The following is a 20,492-nucleotide window of genomic DNA, read 5'->3' on the forward strand; positions in this document are numbered from 1 at the left end:
GGAAGCTCCGCAGCTACTGGCTGGGAGCCCAGCTCTGAAGGCAGCACAGAAGTGAGGGTAGCTGTCAGCCCCCTAACCAGGTGAGAGGCTGCGGCTCCAGCTGTCACTCACTCCTCCCATGCGGGGAGGCTGTGGCCCCAGCTGTCAGCTCCCGACCTGGTCGGGGAGGCTGCAGCCACAGCTTGTTTAGTCTGATGCTTGGGAACCATATATTCTTCGAGTGATTGTTCACATCAGTTCCAATTAGATGTGCGCGCTCTGCGTGCACAGTCATAGGAAACTTTTCCCCTTAGCAGCTCCCGTTGGGTCAGCCAGGGAGCCCCCAGGAGTGGCGCCCTCATGGCGCTCCATATATGACTCTGCCCACCCAACCCCCCTTCAGTTCCTTCTTACCGTCCATGGCGGCACTGGAACTGCATTAGCTTGCTTGCCTGCAGACATTTTTAGCATAGCTTGGCCCAGCTGTCAGCCCCTGATCTGGGTGGGGAGGCTGCGGCCTCAGCTTGTTCAGCCTGATGCTTGGGAACCATATAATCTGCTGAGAGCTCAGACCAGCCAGGCATAAGGGACTCTAGCCCAAGTAGCTGGGAGGAGTGATTTGTCTTTGCTTCACACTGTTTCTCTTTTAGAATTGTTGCTGTGTAAAATCTTATAAAGAAGCAGTGGGTCTAGGCCTTGAGATAGAGATCCATGGCGGGTCTTATGCTTTTGTTTGGTTTCTTGTGCTGCCATCCTAAAATAAACATGCTGCTCCAGGGGTGGGGGGAAAGGGAGGATTGGGAAGGGGAGGGGAGGATTTTTCTTTGTTACTAATGAGAGTCTGGCATATCTGTTACTTGGGGGGAGTCTCAACTCCTTTACAGCTGCCCAGTGGTCTTCAGAAACAGGATGTCCAAAAGGCGTGGCAATCTTACTCCATCAAAACTGCCCACTCAGACAGCTCATACATGGATTGTTCCTTTAATCATAATGTTCTGTTTTGATGCACAAACAACCATGTAACCATTGCACCAGCAGCTCACCTAATCAACAGTTCTTTTAGTTCAGACAAACTTTTGATAGAATATAAATAAATAATATAAATTTTGTAAACAAAATGTTGCATTGCCTTTTGGTAGGTTAAATGACCTTCCTATGAGCTTTCACCTATTTTGAACAATCCGTGAGTCTCCAGTGTCTGCCTTAGATTCTGCCAGTGTTTGACAGAAACAGCAAAATATGCCACACCTGTGTTCTGTTGTGTATTGTACCATAAGCAACAGTTCCTAATGTTTTGAAAGTAAACCCTTTTTGGAGTCTTTAACCAATTAATGATGCACGGAGATTTGGTTAGAGATTGCAGATTTTTTTCTACACAGGTGTATAGTCATACTCTGTTGTAATCTGTTGCTTATGGCATAACATGCAGCAAAACACAGGTTTTCCCCTTTTTAGCCATGTGTGGCTCTGGTAGGAGGGCCCTGCCTAGTCTACTGAGAGGCTTAGCAGGTGCTAACCTCCTGCTGCAGAGGTGCAGCAGAGCATAAAGCCCAAACTGGCTGGGGTGCAGGATGTACTGCACAGTGTGGTGCAGCGAAGAGGGCTGGAGCATGCTAAGAGCTCGAGTGCATGTAGGGTTTAGTGTAACAACCATCATTAACAAACCTGAGTGCATAGACCTAGTGCTTGCAAGCAACTCTGCAATAACTTTTTAATTTTGAATCAGATAACCATTGAACTGAATTAGCTGATTAAACTAAAATGAAGAAAATATCCTTTCTGCACATGCAAAAGAAGCTACTGCTGTCAAAAGCTGGTTTAGCACTTCAACAAATTCTGCTTCCAGGTGCTTAGCCAGTGACTTTCACCAGCTCAATTGACTTTCTTTTAAACTTCAGCAGCAAATATGTAAAGCTTAATATTATTCAATTTAATTTAAATCATTTAAATAATTATAGTAAGTTTAGGCCTTAATATAGGTTGTCATAATTTCAAATTTAGTTTTAAATGGGTTTATTTAAAAAACCCTACAGTTAATTTAGGGTTAAATACAAAATCAGTTTTTAAAATCACTAATTTAGCATTTGGAACCTCTCCTTCCAGCTCACTGGTCTGCTGCGCCATGACCAGAAGTCACTTCCATCTGATGCCCATGTGAAATGGATTGTAATTTCAGGGTAGTTCCTAGGAAGAAAGTACACACATCATAAAGCCACTGCCTCAGCTGGCCACCTCAGCAGACAGTCCAAGAGTTTAGTGGACAAATTGTGAGTGGAGCTCCCATCACTGTCCCATCAGGACAGGGATGAAGCATACTGTTGGGACAGTGGTGATTGAAGCTTGGTCTGGCATGCCATTGTATCAGGTACCTTCTCTGATTTCTAGAGGTGGGCACCCAGAAACCCAACCAAGCAGGTTAACCAAGATAATGCAAACCATGGCTTCTGAGACAGAAAAGACTGCAAATTAGTTCAGTCCTAGGCATGATTAACCACTGCCCTTGTTACAGTGTTTCTACACACACATACACCAGTTTACTGGCAAACTTGGTGTCAGAGGTGCTTAGTCCATGGCATAGGCATCTTTTTGTATGCATAAATTGAAATAAATAAGTTAACCAATGAAATGTTAGATTTAGGCAGCTCTGAAGAGGTAGTATGTGTTTGGTCTAGTCCCCCTCCATGTATCGTCCTCTAATGTGTCAGACTAGTGTTTCCAGGGGGAATTTTTTTAGGTTCATGGGATAATTATTTGAAGAGACTAATGTTTGCCATGAAAACTCAGAGAAAAGATGGATAGTAAATTAAATCACTTAACTATTCAGGTCTCAACCCTGCAAACAAAGGAATAACTTTGCTCATACAAGTTAGTCCCATTGACTTCAAGTTACTCAACTGTTTGTTTACAAGATCTGATCTGAAATTTAAAACTATGGATAATGCTGTCAAACTATTGCAAAGAATGTAAATACAGAATTTGAAAGTGTATTCAAGCTGCCTGGAGTGGCTCATGACCATGAGTGCCAAACTTAGGGCAGACTGTCAAGAAGCGGGGCACAAACCCCCAAGTGGTTGTGTGTTCTATAATTAGATTTCACCAGCCAAGTATCAAGTATGAACTCCTCAAGCCTTATAACAGCCTTAACATGGACTCATGGGGGACCTCGGGCACTCCTCTATCTTGCCACTCAGGCAAGCCTACCATTGTGATAGATCATCCCTTGCACCAAAAATCCCACTCCCAAAGGACTCATCACTTACCCCAGGTCAATTGTACCTTCCATCTCTCACCAAAGACAGCGCTTGTAGCCAATCCTAACTAAAGGCTTATTAACTAGGAAAAAGAAACGAGAGTTCTTTGAATAGGTCTGTGGGCGCTGTAGAGGTGTGGCACTCATGCCTCATGGCTGTTACCCCTCCCCTGGCTATATGAGGCAGCGCTGCCCTAACCTCCCTCAGTTCCTTCTCACCACCCGTGGCTGGAGTCAGAGCTCTGTGTGGTTGTAGCCTCACAACCTTGCCTTTCATCTTAGCCTAGTTTATTGAATATAGTTAGATAGTGTTAGTTGATAGTTAAGTTTTCCCTCGTGATGCCCTAACTGGGATTTAAATACTGTCCTTCGTGTGGAGGGGTGATTGCCAACAACAGTCCCCACCCTCGGTGAGGCTCACCTTAAAGAGCACTGTTTGATTTGTAAATTGTTCAAGAAGCGGACTCAGGTTGCATGGGACCTTCACCTCAAGCAGCACCTGTTTCAACAGGCCATGCAGCCTGATTCAGTACCAAGGCCAGGCTCGGTCTGAAGATCGCCCTTGGAGAGTGCTGCTGCCTCTTGTTCTGGAGCAGGTGCCTCACTGAAGATGTGGAGAAGCCATTCTCTGTCATCAGCGCCAAGGAAGAGGTCTCGTAGGACCAATTGGGACCGCTCCAAGTCGCAGGGCAACTCCTCTTCCTCCCCTAGGAAAACAAGTACTGTGAGGACAAGCACAGTGCTGGTTCTGGTGCATGAGTTGGTGCAGGTACCTCTGACCCTTCCCTGGTACTGAGTGGGAAGGGAAGAAACCCCATACCATTGATTCCAGTTCTGGTCTCTGGCATCCACTGACTCCGGTGGTGACGAGGGAGATGCTGGTACTGACTGTCCCTATGTCATCTGTGTACCATGCTGCCACAGACCTGCTCTTCCTTTTGGTCCTGACCTCATCGTTGGCCCAGGACTTTCCCAGGGCTGCACCACCTATGGCTCCTCTGATGGAGTGAGCTGATGAGCCGCCATGTCTGTCGGCACTGCACTCAGATGCTTCCCTTTCCATGGTGGGGATAGGGCAAGTGCTGGAATTAGTGCAGGGGACCTTGACCTTGGAATCCTCTTTGGCACTGCCGCATTCAATGCTGCAAGTGCTCCCATGGTAGCTCTCACCACCTTTGATGGTGCATTCAGGCATTCCGGTACCGCTCTTTCCATCAGAACCGACGCTGCTTATGGCACCAGCAGTACCACCGTCATCGGGGGGCACTGATTCATGTTTCGTATTGGGAGACGAATGAATCAGATGGCCTGTTGGCTCTCTTGGGCGTCGCTCCGCCCATGTCACTGAGGTCCCAGGTCAAAGTCAGAGTCATTATCCTCCTGCTCTGCATCACCCAATGAACTCAGGACTGCCAATGGACCAGTATGGCTCCCAGAGTTGGCATATGCCCCAAGGCTGCAGCAGAGGTCCCTGGCCTAGCCCCTACTGGCTACCAATGCCCTACCTGTATCAGTGGCTTTGTACTCTTTGGGATGCTCCTCGTTCACAGAGATCCCGCTCTTCATCGAGCTAAAAGCCAAAGTCACCTGCATGGTCAATGGTTGTGGCTTTGGATCAGCCTCAGGCCCAGGCACCGGTGGTCTTCCTCCCCACAGAACCGCTGGAGTGCTCCCTTCCAGGAAGGTGTACCAGTTCTAGCTCAGACCAGACCTATGTCCTTGTTGCTGGATGATGCTGTACTGCCTGGGTCATCCACCCTTCTCTCCCGGAGGATTTTAAGGAATACCAGGACCTTTTACACCACATAGCCACATCTGTGGGCATCCAGGCAGAGTTCCTTCAATAGAACAAGCGTAAACGGATGGGTATTTTACAGCCCGCCATCCCCAGGACAATTGGTCTCCTGATCAATTATGTGTTCCTCAAGATGGCGAGAGCTCTGCGGGGTACACCAACCTCAATATCGCTGGTGTTGAAATGCATGGAAAAGCACTACTTTTGTTTCCATAAAGGGATTTGAGGGGTTTTAGTCCCACCTGGCCCCAAACTCCCTGGTAGTAACGGTGGTAAATGACTGGGCCAGCAGAGTAGGTTCAGGTCTGTCCCCAAGGACAGAGACTTCAAATGTTTGGATTTTCTGGGTAGGAAGATCTATACCTCATTATCCCTACAGATGAGGATCTCTAATCAACAAGCTTTTCTGACCAAGTATGATTTCCTCAGTTGGTCAGCCATGGCTAAATTCCAGTAGCAGTTGCCCGAGGCCTCGCATGAAGAATTCTGGCCATTTGTTGCAGAAGGCTGTGTCAGGGTTCCCTCCCCACTCTGAACTCTGGGGTACAGATGTGGAGACCTGCAAGAAAGCTTATTTCTACCAGCTTAGGTTAAAAACTTCCCCAAGGCACAAATCCTTTTCTTGTCCTTGGACGGTATTGCTGCCACCAGACAAAGATTCAGGAAAAGTACCACTTGGAGTTCCTATTTCCCCAAAATATCCCCCCAAACCCTTTCACCCCCTTTCCTGGGGAGGCTTGAGAATAATATATCAACCAATAGGTAAACCAAGTGAGCACAGACCAGACCCTTGGGTTTTTAGGACACTAAAAACCAATCAGGTTCTTAAAAGAAGAACTTTATTATAAAGTAAAAGAAGCACCTCTGTAAAATCAGGATGGAAGGTAATTTTACAGGGTAATAAGATTTAAAACACAGAGGATTCCCCTCTAGGCTCAACTTCAAAGTTACAGAAGACAGGAATAAACCCCCCTCTTAGCATAGGAAAAATTCACAAGCTAAAACAAAAGATAATCTAACACATTTCCTTGCTATAACTTACAATTTTTGTAATCTTAGATGGTTATTTCAGGTAGGGTTTTAGGAGATTTTTTTTCCTGCCCTGGTCCCTCTCTGTCCAAGAGAGAACAACAAAGAGAGCACAAACAAAAACCTCCCCCCACAGATTTGAAAGGATCTTCTTCCTTTATTGGTCCTTTTGGTCAGGTGCCAACCCGGTTATTTGAGTTTCTTAACCCCTTACAGGTGAAGGAGGGATTTTATGCTACCCGTAGCTGTATGTTTATGACAGGCTGCTTGGTGGCTAAAATGATATTGTGGACACTGTGGCCAGGGTAATGGCCTTGGCAGTAACTCTTAGGAGGGCTTCCTGGTTGAAAAACTCTGGGATCACTCTAAACATCCAGCAAGCCATCAAGGACTTGCCCTTTAATGGCAGAGTCTTGTTCTTGGACAAGATGGATGATACCTTGCACTCCTTCAAGGATTCCAGGGCTACTTTGAGGTCCTTGGGAGTGTACATGCCCTTTGCACAAAGACGCCACTATGGGGTTCAGCAGCAGCAACAATAATGCTCACAACATTCCTTTGTATAACCTTTCCCCCCCAAAACAGCAAGACTACCCTAGAAAGAGGGATAGATCCCACCAGAGACAGTGGTTGGGCTCAGGCTTTGGACAGTCTGCACGCCCTACCTTGGTGCAGGCCAACACCCATTTAACTGCTTTGTTCATAGCACTGGTCCAGTCATTCCTCTGCCCCCCCCCGTCCCTCCCTCATCCCTTTGGGGACAGGCTGGCCTGCTTTTACAGTACTTGAGACTCGATAACCTCTGACAGCTGGGTCCTAGAAACTGTCAGATCGGGCTAAGCCATTCAGTTCCTTTCCACCCCCCCATTTCCCTGTCCCTCTTCAGGGACTCATCTCATGAGACACTGCTCACCCCACCACCACCGCTGCCCCCTCCACTACCCCCACTGGCTGTTTACCATCTGCCTCAGCTCCTTCCTCTGGACTCAGCTGCTTGCTTGGCTTGCCACTCCCTATTTCCACCATTTGGGCCTGAAGTAGCAGCCAGCCCACAATGACTTTGTGCAAGCGCACATGGGTGCATGTGCCCCCCCCCCCCCCCCGGACTGCCCACCCCACAGCTTTTCCCCTTGCTAACTGCCCATTTTCCCCTTGTAACGTTTTGCCCCTCCCCTTTGCCCCAGCCCCCTTACTAACTCCAGTCTGTTTGCCTGCCCTCCCCATTTCCCTCTGCAGCCTTGTTTGATTGGCCCGCCCCAGCCTCCGAGGCTAGCCCCTTGGTTTCCCTGTCATACCTCCAGCCCGCTTAGCCCCTTGCTCCATGCGCCCATGCCACCTCCCATGTGCTTGTGCCACTCCCCATTTTAGTTTGAACCCCCTTCACTGCACCCCCCAATGCTGTTGTATCCCCCCCTCCCCTAGTGCAGCTAGAGGAGCCAGAATCCCACCTTGTGTCAGTGATTGACCCCCTAGCCGCTGATTTGCCCCCCTGGTCCAGCCCACCCCTTTTGGCGCTCTCCTCCCCTGCCTGCAGCCTAGCGGAGAGGAGTGGTCAACCTGCTTCCCCTTTCCCCTCCTCTTCGGTGTTTTTTTCCCCTTTCCTCCCTGTTCGTGATGACGGGGGATAAGGTGGGTGGGACCTCTCCAGAAGACCCTGCCGCCCCTCCCCCACCTGCTGCCCCATTGCCCCCCTGAGCGTCTACCTCTGCTGCTGCAGTTGAACCACCTGCTACTGCCCCTGCTGGGGCACCGGCAGTGGTGGACACCGGGATGACCTCCACTGTTGCCACGTCTCCCCCGCACACCACCTCTGCTAGCATCTATAGCGGCGGGCACCCCTTCCCGACTTTGACCAGGAGGCATGGCATCCGTTGACTCCTGGTGCCCGCCTCGCCCCATGTAGAGACCTACATGCGGGCGTTGGCGAGGGTGGTGGTGCCCATGGCCATTGTGGTGGCCTCCAAAATGTATTGCAGGGTCGTCTTCTTCCTAGTATCGGAGGCCACCGCCCAGGGGCGGAGAAGAAGGGCCTAGCAGTTTGGGGGGGGTGTTCGTCCCCCTAGAGCCGCTTGAGGACCTGGGAGTCCACCTGGTCCTGACCTCCGTCCCTCCCTTCCTGCCCAATGCCACCCTGTTAGCTGCTCTCTCCACCTTGGGGAAGCCCATTTCTGTTGTCAGCCCTCTTTCGTTGGGCTGCAAAGACCCTGCCCTCCGTCATGTCCTTTCGTTCCGCCGGAGAGGTGCTCGAGGGGTCATTCCTGGTCCCATACTGGGGGGCCCGGTACTGGGTGCATTATTCAACGGGGGAGGCCTGGTGCTACCTCTGCCGGGCAATTGGCCCGGCAAGGAGGAGCATCAGGGACCCCTGAGTCCCGGCAGGGCGCCAGCCCCGTCATTGCCGGCGCCCGAAGCCACCCCTCCTCCTTCCCAGCCCACCGCTGCTCCCTCTCGGGCTCAAGGGGCACCTCCCCCACTATGTCCAGATGAGCGGGAGAGCCCCACCTCCACTGCTTGCATCTGGCGGGGCCTGTGGAGGAGGGTGTGGCGGGATACCACCGGGGATGGGAGAGGGCCCGTCCCAGGGGCAATCTTCCCTCCCTCGTGTTGCCCTACCGTTACCCCCCCAAGTCCCTGAACCATCGCCTCTGCCCCCTGACCAGAAAGGGGTCACCGATGCCGAGCCTTCCGCTTTGCCCATGGGTGTATTCCATCCACCGGTGCCAGCTGGGGAAGACGTGGCAGCACCGGAGGAGCATATCACCCCTCCACGGAAGTCCCTCCCCTCTGAGCCCCCAATGGAGCCCCTCCTGCCCCGGTATCATCTGAAGCCCCTGTGAGCCCCGAGGCGACCGTCACTTCGGGTGGCGGCAGGGAGAACTCCGAGGTGGTGGAAGGCAATCTCCCCTCCATATATGAGGAGATGGAGGCCCTGGGTCTGACCCCAGTCACCCAGTGGGAGGACGACCCTTTGCCAGTGGGCCTCAATCTGGGCGACCTCACTCCACCCCCCATTTCCCCATGCTCCCTCCCTCCTTCCCGCCTCCAAGGAGCCCCTGGACTCCTCCATCAAACCAGCCGCAGAAGGCACCCCGCTGACAGCCGCCGAGCCTGTTGAGGCGATGGCCAGTGCCACACGGCCAGGACCCGAGCCACCAGGGGCACCCCTCTTTGGTGTGGAGCAATCTACCTCCCTCCCGGGCAGGGGCCCTACAGAAGATAGTCCACCTCCTGATGCCATGGCTGCCAAACCTACCATAGAGCCCGGCATTGGTGAGAACCCCCTCCCCACCTCACGAACCCTTGAGCCTGACCAGGAAGTGCCACCGCCCAGTTGCTTGGCTTCTGGAGCCCAGAATCTCACCTCTGCCCCTGCCCCTGATGCCGACCCTGTCCCTCTCTCCTCCACCTCCCGTGATGTTATTGCCGCCCCTGGGGCTGTCTCCTTCCCCTTTCCAGTAGATAACCCCCAGGGAGCGGCCTTTCTGTTTCCCTGTCCCGCTTCTACGACCTGGAGAAAAGGAGGGGGGCCAAGAAGCATGTCACCTGCCTTCTGGCAGAGGATGGCAGCCCCCTCACAGATCCGGTGGAGATGTGCGGGAGGGCAAGAACCTTCTATGCAAACCTTTTCTCCCCAGATCCGACCGATCCTAACGCTTGCAGAGTGCTCTGGGAAGAGCTTCCTACAGTCAGCGCGGGCGACCGAGACCGGCTAGAGCTGCCTGTCACTCTGGCCAAGTTCTCAGAAGCTCTCTGTCGTATGCCCACCAATAAATCTCCGGGCATGGACAGGCTGACCGTGGAGTTCTACCGCATGTTCTGGGACGTCCTTGGCCAAGACCTAGTCACCGTCTGGGCCGAGTTTGCAGAGTGGGGTCCTCCCTCTTTCGTGCAGGTGAGCTGTGCTCGCCTTATTGCCGAAGAAAGGGGTCCTCCGCAATTTACAAAATAGGCGTCCCGTCTCGCTCCTCAGCATGGACTACAAATTCGTAGCAAAAGCCATCTCGCTGTGACTAGGGTCCCTGCTGGCGGACGTGGTCCACCCAGACCAGACCTACACCATCCCGGGCCGCAGCATCCTTGACAAGCTGTGTCTGGTCCGGGAACTCTTGGGACTCAGGAGTAGGGATGGTCTATCGTTCATCCTCCTGTCCTTGGCGTTCAACAGGGTGGACCATGGGTATCTCCTGAGCACTGCGAGCGTTTGGCTTCAGACCCCAGTTTGTGGGTTTTCTACAGGTGCTGTACGCCTCTGCAGAGTGTCTGGTGAGGCTCAATTGGATCCTGACCCTGAATGAACCGGTCAGCTTCGGGCGAGGAGTACGGCAGGGGAGCCCCCTCTCGGGCCAGCTGTATGCTCTGGAGATTGAGCCCTTCCTCTGTCTCCTCCGTAGGAGGTTGACGGGGTTGGTGCTGCAGGAGCCGGAGCTGCGGCTGGTCCTGTCGGTGTATGCCGACGACGTGCTCCTCGTGGTCCAGGACCCGGGCGACTTGGCGCTGGTGGAGGCTTGCCAGGCCATCTATTCATCAGCCTCCTCCTCCCGGGTCAACTGGATCAAGAGCTCTGGCCTGGTGGTCGGGGATGGCTGGCAGGCGAGCTCCCTCCCACCTGCGCTTCAGGCCATCTGGTGGAGCGCGGGTCTGCTGCTCTATCTTGGCGTTTACCTTTCTGCCATGCATCCCTCTCTGCTGGAGAACTGGCACGATTTAGAGGGCAGGGTGGTAGAGCGGCTCCAGAAATGGACAGGACTACTCCGGTGCCTCTTCCTTCGAGGGAGAGCACTGGTGCTTAATCAGCTAGTCCTGTCCATGCTCTGGTACCGGCTCAACTGCCTGGTCCCAGCCCCAGGTTTCCTGGCCAACCTCCGGACCTCGATTCTGGAGTTCTTTTGGTCAGGACTGAACTGGATCTCTGCAGGGATTCTCCATCTACTCCTGGAGCAGGGAGGGAAGGGCCTGAAGTGTCTGCACACTCAGGTCCATGTCTTCCGCCTCCAGGCCCTGCAAAGGCTCCTTTATGGTTCAGGTAGTCCGGCGTGGAGTATACTGGCGCACGCCTTCCTGCGCCACTTCCGAGGGCTCCAATATGACCAGCAGCTCCTTTATCTCCATCTGAGAGGTCTTCCACGAGACCTCTCCGGGCTGCCAGTCTTCTACCAGGACCTCCTCCGGACCTGAAAACTGCTTTCAATGACCAGGTCCATGGCGGCCACCGAGGGGGCAGATCTCCTCGTGGAGCCCCTGCTACACAACTCCCAGCTCCGTGTGCAGGTGGCGGAGTCCCCCCCCCGGTGTGCCAGAGGTTGGTCCTGGCAGAAGTCAAAAGAGTCCGAGACCTCCTGGACTACGACCAGAGAGACTGGCTGGATCCTCTGATGCTCGCTCAGCGCATGGGGCTCTTCAGACCTTGTACTCCCCGGCACATACTTCAGGAGGTGAGGGCCACTTTGCCGCCCGCTGCTTGGGTTTACCTCGACCGGGTCCTGCACCCGCCTACCCTCCACCCCAGGCCCTCCGGACCTTTTCATCGAGCTCCTTCCCCGTGGACCCAACCGACTCCGCTGCCCCTTCACCACAAGCCGGCTGCACAAACTGCAGCCTGTCTGCTTCCAGACCACGCCAAGGAAACTTCTATACACGCTGGTGCTCCACAACCTCCTCCTGGCTAAAGTGGCCATCTATAAAACCAGGGAGATGAGGTTGGCAGATGGCCACTGTGACTGTGGGGCCTATTTTCGATCCTCCGTCTGTTCATGCCTCGGGGCAGAGTTCCTCTGGGCTGCGTCCACTTACTCCCTTGACGCCTTTGAGGAGCAGTGGGCGCTGTCCGTGGTTCTCTGCTTGGCATCCCCATCTGGTTCCCTTCGTTTGACCCGTTGACCACACTCCTGTCCCTGTTATTTCATTAGTTGTCCCCCGTAATTATTTGGATTTCCAGGTCTTGTGGACCCCCCTCTTCCTGGATCCCAATAAGGGCTACTTTGCTGTATCCAACTGGCCTGGGTCTATCACAATTTGTTTAACTGTTTATCTTAACCAGCCAGTTTGCCCAAAGTGTTTGGTAATGGTGCTTGCTCAGATTTGCAAAGGCTGGTGTATATCCACTTTCCATTGATTAAGTGATGAACCAATTAATATATTCCCTGAGGTTCAGTGCTGGGAGCTGGGTGGATTTGGCTGGTGCCTTTTTCTGTGTAATTCTTTAGTGACTCTGGGAGCTATCATACAATCTAGCTGGGTGTGGGGCTCCACATGCAGTTGTGCTGAGTGATCACAGCACCTGGAGGGGTTTGCTGCTGGTCACTAGCAAGGCATTGTGAGAGACAGCCCAGGCTGGAGAGAGATAAGGGAGCACAATGGTTCCGCAGTCCCAGGCTGCACCCCCTGGGATCCCGTCATAGTGGCATGTTTTTTCAAACCGCGACCGACAAAAGTTTTGCTGACAAAAGTGGTAGTGTAGTCATAGCCTTAGTACCTTTCCCAGACCTGAGGAAGCTTATAAGCTTGTATAACTTGAAAGCTTCTCTCTCTCTCCAACAGAAGTTATAAAATATACAACCTCACCCACTTTGTCTCTCTCATATCCTGGGATCTATAAGGCTACAATTTTTATTTAGCATGTGCATAGTCGTCTAGCCAAGTGATGGCATCTTCAGTGGTGTGATGCAGTTCTTCTAGGCCACCGCTGAACCTAGTCACCAGGCATTAATCGACAGTGTGCGTCATCGTCTGTGTTGCGCTGCAGCTGCACAAAGGGCTGTCAGAAAGGCCACAGTGATACTGGTTGACTGCACAGAGACCTTGCCGGTTCGGAACCTGTTCAACAGGGACCACTGGCGACGGGGCAGGTCAAAACTAGGCAGGCAAATTATGGGGTCGGCAACGAGGGACTGGTTGGGAATTTATAAAAAATATCCATTCCTCTCGCCAGAGTGTTTCCACCCTCACATCCTGGCATGGCGGATGAGACCATAATGCGTGACGTGATGGCAGATGTGCAGCTGGTGGTTTAAAAAGGTCGTTGTGCAGTGGCTGGCTTGGGTTGGCGCGTACTTTCTCCAGTAACTTGCCAGTGGCAACCTCTTGTCTGATTGAGGAAGAGGAATATTGCTCAGAACTGGAAGCCATGGGAGTGGAGTCAGACGCAGGGTGCCAGAGATGATACGCATGGCAGCATGTAACTGTGTATCCACCAGTTTGATGTGTGATGATCGACTCCAAACTGGTGCACAGTACTCCACCACTGAATACAAAGTGGCAAGAGCTGATGTCCGCAAAGTTGAAGCACGAGCACCCCATGACGAACCTGCCAGTTTGCTAACAAGATTTTTGCATGTCTTAACTTTAGCTGTTGTCTTCTTTAGGTGGGCATGGTAACTCAGTGTGCGGTCTAAGGTCACACCTAGATAGACCGGTTCTACTTCATGCTTCACCTTCTGACCATTCAGATAAACCTTAAGTTCTTGGGTTGTGCTTGCATGATGAAGATGGAACAAACTGGAGACTGTTTTTATGATGCTTGGCTGGAGGCACCAAGTCTTTCAGTAATCAGCTAACTTTATCATGTCCCGGTTTAAGGTGGCATCAAGCTTGTCGAAGGCTACAATAACACTGCATAAGATAACAATGGGTAGGATAAGCCTGACATTTAAGATAAAGTAATGAGTAAGTTGTGCATGCACAGTGTGTGAACCTTGCATGCTGTACAGGGACTGGTTCCTACCAAAGTGACCAAGCTATCCCCAAGACGTGAAATGCAATGTATAGTGAATGCAATGTAACATGTAAGTGTATATAAAAGAAGTTTGCTGTGTAACTTTGGACAACTGATATGTCCTGTACCCACCCCCTACTCTTCAGCCTGAACAACTGAAGTGTAGTTTGATTGTATGCCAATAAAGAAATCTCAGTGATGAGTTTGGAGTTGAGCTGAGTTCTTGGGAACTGTGTGAATAAGGTCTCAGAGGCTACGGAGTGATTAAGGTCTGAGAAGCCACTCCAGTAATGGGAAGGCAATTAAATACCCCAGACTCCTCCTCTGACATTTAAACTGAAGCTGATACTGCTCACAGTAAGGTTACCCAAACTTGACGCTAAGGGTCATATATAGTTTGCAAATAATCACACCTGATTTTTAAAAGCAAAAATTAATGCACAATACTTGCATCTTCCTTGACTGACTTAATAGAAACTTCTTGTGGTTTGAGTTCACTAGCAAATAACTCCTGCAGTTGACATTTTTTTTTTCTCACCCTGCAGTTGTAGGGGAGAGAAGCTGGACTCCACTGACCACTTTGGATAGTATTTTGGGCGCTTCTTCTAGGAGAGGGTCTGAATCTCTGCTGATGTTGCTCTGAAGTGGCCCAGCAGATGGTGCCCTCATCAGGATAGTAATAAGGAGGAGGTGGGTAGAGAGAGCTCTTGGCATTGAGGAAGATTTGTCCGGAATTTGTTGGGAAGGAAACAACTTTGTTCTGGTATTTCCAGGCATTGTCAACTGGTCATTTATCCTGTTAGGAAAAAAACCCCAGCTCATATTCAGAGATTATCCCATCCCCAAAAAGCTTTTATAACTGAACACGTTTGTTGGTATGATATCACTGTTGGCTTGAGTGTACAAGTTACTGTACAACTTAAATGTCAGTGTTCAAAAATCTAAGTGCACAGGATTTGTTGAGCCAGATTTACAAATCAAATCCAGTTAAAGTTCTTGGCAAGAATGGCTTTCCACATTTATCAAACTGACATACAAACCGGAGAAATAAAATATTGCTAAATACCAGGTGCTGTAGAATGCCTGGAGAACTAGAATCTTTTCAGAGACAAGGGCACTGCTGTACATGCCCCCCCCCCCCCCCCCCGTTGTCTAATTTATCCATGTTTCTAAACAAATGTCTGTACAAGGTAATTGGTTCTCCTTTCTTTGTTCCTTTGGATTTATTTCCATATTTTAAATGATGGCCCATAGATCAGCCAGCTCAGTGCCCAAATGCAGCCTATGGTTGCTCTCCCCATGTAACTGCAGAGGGAGGACAGAGATGATCAGCTACTGTCTTTCTTGTTGGTGTACTCAGCCAGTAATCCGTTTCTAGATCATCTCTTCCTGCAAATATTGGAAGCCACTCAGGCCTTGTCTACACTACAGAGTTAGGTCGACCTACGTATGGCAGCTCCAGCGGTCAGCCTGGGGTGGCAGGGATACGGTGGTCAGCCCCGTATGCAGCTGACAGCAACGGCAGTCAGCCCAGGATAGCGGGACTCTGGCGATCTGCCCAGGGCAATGAGGCTCCGCCACTCAACCGCAGAGTTCAGCCCCGGGTTTGCAGTGGGGCTCGGGGCGTTGTGCTCGTGGTGTCAGCCCTGGTACAGCGCTAGTCAGCCCCAGCCGTCAGCCCCGGGGCGGTGGGGCTTGGAGTCCCACCCATCAGCTCAGGGGCAATAAGATATTCTCCATCTTATTCTCTATCCCCTTTTTAATGATTCCTAACATCCTGTTTGCTTTTTTGACTGCTGCTCCACACTGTGTGAACATCTTCAGAGAACCACGATGACTCCAAGATCTGTTTCCTGATTAGTTGTAGCTAAATTAGCCCCCATCATATTGTATGCACAGTTGGGGTTATTTTTTCCAATGTTCATTACTTTACATTTATCCACATTAAATTTCATTTGCCATTTTGTTACCCGATCACTTAGTTTTGTGAGATCTTTGTGAAGTTCTTCACAGTCTGCTTTGATCTTAACTATTTTGAGCAGATTAGTATCATTGCAAACTTTGCCACCTCACTGTTTACCCCTTTCTCCAGATCATTTGTGAATAAGTTGAATAGGATTGGTTCTAGGACTGACCCTTGGGGAACACCACTAGTTACCCCTCTCCATTCTGAAAATTTACCATTTATTCCCACCCTTTCTTTCCTGTCTTTTAACCAGTTCTCAGTCCATGAAAGGATCTTCCCTCTTATCCCATGACAACTTAATTTATGTAAGAGCCTTTGGTGAGGGACCTTGTAAACGTCTTTCTGGAAATCTAAGTACACTATGTCCACTGGATCCCTCTTGTCCACATGTTTGTTGACCCCCTCAAAGAACTCTAATAGATTAGTAAGACATGATCTCCCTTTACAGAAGCCATGCTGACTTTTGTGCAACAATTTATGTTCTTCTATGTGTCTGACAATTTTATTCTTTACTATTGTTTAAATTAATTTGCCTGGTACTGATGTTAGACTTACTGGTCTGCAATTGCCAGGATCACGTCTAGAGCCCTTTTTAAATATTGGCATTACATTATCTATCTTTCAGTCGTTGGGTACAGAAGCTGATTTAAAGGACAGGTTACAAATCATAATTAATAGTTCCGCAATTTCACATTTGAGTTCTTTCAGAACTCTTGGGTGAATGCCGTCTGGTCCCGGTGACTTGTTACTGTTAAGTTTATCAATTAATTCCAGTTGATACCAAACTTGGAGGGGTTTCATGCTCTTTAGAGGGCAGGATTAGAATTCAGAATGATCTTGACAAACTGGAGAAGTGGTCTGACTTAAATAGGATTAAATTCAATTAAGACAAATGCAAAGAACTCCACTTGGGAAGGAATAATCCGTTGCGCAAATACAAAATGGGAAATAACTGCCTAGGAAGGTTTCAGAGTAACAGCCGTGTTAGTCTGTATTCGCAAAAAGAAAAGGAGTACTTGTGACACCTAGGAGACTAACCAATTTATTTGAGCATAAGCTTTCGTGAGCTATAGCTCACTTCATCGGATGCGATGAAGTGAGCTGTAGCTCATGAAAGCTTATGCTCAAATAAATTGGTTAGTCTCTAAGGTGCCACAAGTACTCCTTTTCTTTTTGCCTAGGAAGGAGAACTGCAGAAAAGGATCTGGGCTTTATAGTGGATCACAAATGAAATATGAGTCAACGATGTAATACTGTTAGAAAAAAGGGAACTTCATTCTGTGGTGTATTAGCAGGAGTGTTGTAAACAAGATACAAGATGTAATTCTTCCACTGTACTCAGCGCTGATAAGGCCTCGACTGAAGTACTGTGTGCAGTTCTGGGTCCCTCACTTGGGAGAAGATGTGGACAAATGGGAGAAAGTCCAGAGGAGAGCAACAAAAATGATTAAAGGTGTAGAAAACATGACCTATGAGGAAAGATTGAAAAAACTGGGTTTGTTTAGTTTGGAAAAGAGAAGACAGAGAGGCGCATAACAGTTTTCAAGTACGTAAAAGATTGTTATAATGAAGAGGGTGATACATTGTTCTCCTTAACCACTGAGGACAAGATAAGTAGTAAAGCAGATTTAGGTTATACATTAGGAAAAACTTCCTAACTGTCGGGTCGTTAAGCACTGGAATAAATTACCTAGGGAGGCTGTGCAATCTCTATCATTGGAGGCTTTTAAGAACAGGTTAGTCAAACACCTGTAAGGGATGTTTTAGATAATACTTAGTCCTGCATCAGTGCATGGGACTGGATTAGATGACCTATTGAGGTCCCTTCCAATCCTACATTTTATGGTTCTATTATAAAAGTTTCAGTGAAAAGATTTAGTGAGAGGAGAATAAAGAGAGACATATTTCCTTTATTAAAGCAATTGTTAACTGTTTTTAAAGCTGCTGGAGAGCCAAAACAACTGACATATGAAAATTGAAACAGGCCTGGAAATAGCCTCATTGTGGAGCACTGCACACCCTTCTGAATCTGAATCCTTCCTGAACTGTCAAAAGTTGCATAGTGCATGAAACAAGACTTTCACCATCTTCGCCTATCCCAGGATGCTCTCTGCATATCTTCTTTGGTCAGTCTGTTTTGACAGAGGCATTCTCTTGGTCAGCCCTTTTCGCATGTTCCTCTGGCTGCCCAGTGGCACAACTGCCATAGCAGATGCCCTGACTTAATTTTTAACACCTGTCCCAGATATTTCTGTCTTCTTTTCTGAGTCACTTTAGAGATATGAAGTTGTTGAACTCTCTGACAAATGTCTGCATTTGTTATAAACTCATTCCATTCACACCCTTATTCTAGAAGAAATTGGTTTGGATTTGACTGAGTTATAGTTTTATTGTTTTGGGGAAGCATAAAGGTGAGAAAACAGTGTGCTGCACATGGATGCTTCACTTAGCTACACACACATTCAGTGCCTTAATTGTCATTAGAGTTTTAAACTAACTGTGCTATGAAATTAGCTGAGCCAGCGTTAGCTTTTATAGCCTCCAGCTTCAGCCATCTTGCTTGCTTCCCCTACACCTTTGGACCTTGGGACTACTAGAGATGGGGAGCATGATTCTGCAGTGTGGAGCTCCTATGGCACGTGAGGGGTTCTTTCCTGTGTCCCTCCAAACTTGTGTGAGAGCTGATAGTGTCTACCAAATATTTCCAGGTTATGGAGTTTACACACATTGTTTTGTACAATAACTGCCTCTCAGGTCTTTTAGTAAAATGTTTTCGCATCCTCTTATGAAAGGAATGCAGAGTGCTGCCGTATTTTATTATGAAAAGGGTGTATTGGGGGCGTATTTTAATATGTACTCTGTTCCCAGTTACTCTGGCCCCTTTGATAGTAAATTAGAAGATCTCATAGAAGCTGGACTGGAACACTTTAATTGTTTCTCAATCCTGTGGAGTACTTATAAATACAACAGTGACCTGTCTGCAAGCAAGTCTGTAGCATTGATGTCCAGTCTTCCACTGATTTACAGCCTCTCTTCCTGGAGGATCCAGTTGGAGGCCAGGTGCTATCGGCTGCAGTAATGCTTTAGTTCTGGTGTCAGGTGCTGATTTGTTTCATCACAAGTGCGGTTTTTTTGCCTTCTAATCTTCGCTAGCCTCTGGGAAGGAGAAGCATATCCAGCTGTTGGAGGGAAAAGAAAGGGAGAGTGGAAGTTAAAAAGACACATTTTATAGAAAAATGGGTACACCCTTTCATGGTAAACCTTGCTGTTAACATTACATAGCACATGTGCTTTTATTACAAGGTCGCATTTTGCCTGTCATTGGGGGTATGCCGGTTTGGTGTGAGAGATTACTCACGCAGGGCCGGGCAGCAGAATTTGGCTTGCAGGCAGCCATGGTAAGCCACAGTCTTTTGGCTTCTTTAACCTTCATAACATGTGGGAATGGCTTCAAACAGCAACGCCCTCATTTCCCATACGAAGTAGCTGTTGGGTTGCCCATTAAAAATGGATTGGCAGTTTAAAAGGAGGGGCTGCTTTTTCCAGGTTCATGTGCAGCAGAAACCCAACTAATACCCCCCCCTCCATACACATACACACACCCAATTCTCTGGGATGATTGCTTCACCCCTCCCCCCACCGCGTGGCTAAAAGCGGGGAAGATTTCTGTGCAGCCACAGGCAAACAGCCCAGCAGGAACGGGCAACTCTGAATGTCCAGTTACTAAAACTACCCTATTTCAACGAAGTGACCATGAATGATATCACTCTCCTGAGGGTAACACAGAAAGATAAAGAACGGGACCATAAGCTGCAATACTTTTTTCCGCAATGATTCCCGACTACGTGCTACTGGCCTGGCATGGTAAAGTGTCCTACCATGGAGGGCGGAATAAGGCTGCCCTCCCCAGAAACCTTTTGCAAAGGCTTTGGGAGTACATCCAGGAGAGCTTAATGGAGATGTCCCTGGAGGATTTCCGCTCCATCCCCAGACACGTTAACAGACTTTTCCAGTAGCTGTACTGGCCGCGAATGCCAGGGCAAATTAATCATTAAACACGCTTGCTGGAAGTTCATCCCAATAAACATTGAATTGTTTGCATCTTTGGACTTCGGGTATTGTTGCTCTCTGTTCATGCGAGAAGGACCAGGGAAGTAAGCGGGTGAAGGAATAAGCCCCCTAACAGTGACTATTAAAATTACCTGCATAGATGCATGGAATAGGAGGAGTGCTAGGTAGCGCTGGTTTTGGCCATCTTGTTCTAGGGACTTTATAGAGTTTGGTAATGTGGAGCTCCCCTACTTTGACAGCTGTGGTAAATGTGGTCTCCTATTTGGTTGATGGAATAGTATTAAAATCTGTGTTAGTGTCCTTTATGTATATTGCCAAGCCATATTTAGAATGATAATGGCTAATTGTTAGGGTGTATCCATAGATACGGTATCGCCTAGCCTGTTGTTCGTTGCCAACATAGGTCTCTTGCAACATGAGGCTATTGATGTTGTAAGTCTTCAGCAAGTTTCCAAGGTACTCACATTTTGACCGTGAGAGTCCTTCAACATTAAGTTGCAGGATTCTTATTCCAGGGCCTATTTGGCACATTGTATGGCCCTGAGGAGGAACTTTAGGATTTGTTGAGCTGCTGTTCTGATGACCAGGAGATCATTGAGTGATGTTCAGTCGCTGAGTTGATGGCATTCATTGTGAATTCTCATTTAACAGAGTGGGCCCCGTGAAGGCTTCCATCTTCCATTCTTCCTTT

At 49.2% G+C, this 20,492-nt stretch overlaps 1 protein-coding gene across 1 annotated transcript in view; it reads left to right on the forward strand.

Moving 5' to 3' along the window:
- Positions 1-20,492, forward strand: part of ATF6 (activating transcription factor 6) — a 334,814-nt gene that overhangs the window by 106,882 nt on the left and 207,440 nt on the right. The gene's annotated exons all lie outside the window — the stretch shown is intronic.

The sequence above is a fragment of the Eretmochelys imbricata genome, chromosome 8 (genome assembly GCF_965152235.1).
Source record: "Eretmochelys imbricata isolate rEreImb1 chromosome 8, rEreImb1.hap1, whole genome shotgun sequence".
NCBI classification, from domain to species: Eukaryota; Metazoa; Chordata; order Testudines; family Cheloniidae; genus Eretmochelys; species Eretmochelys imbricata.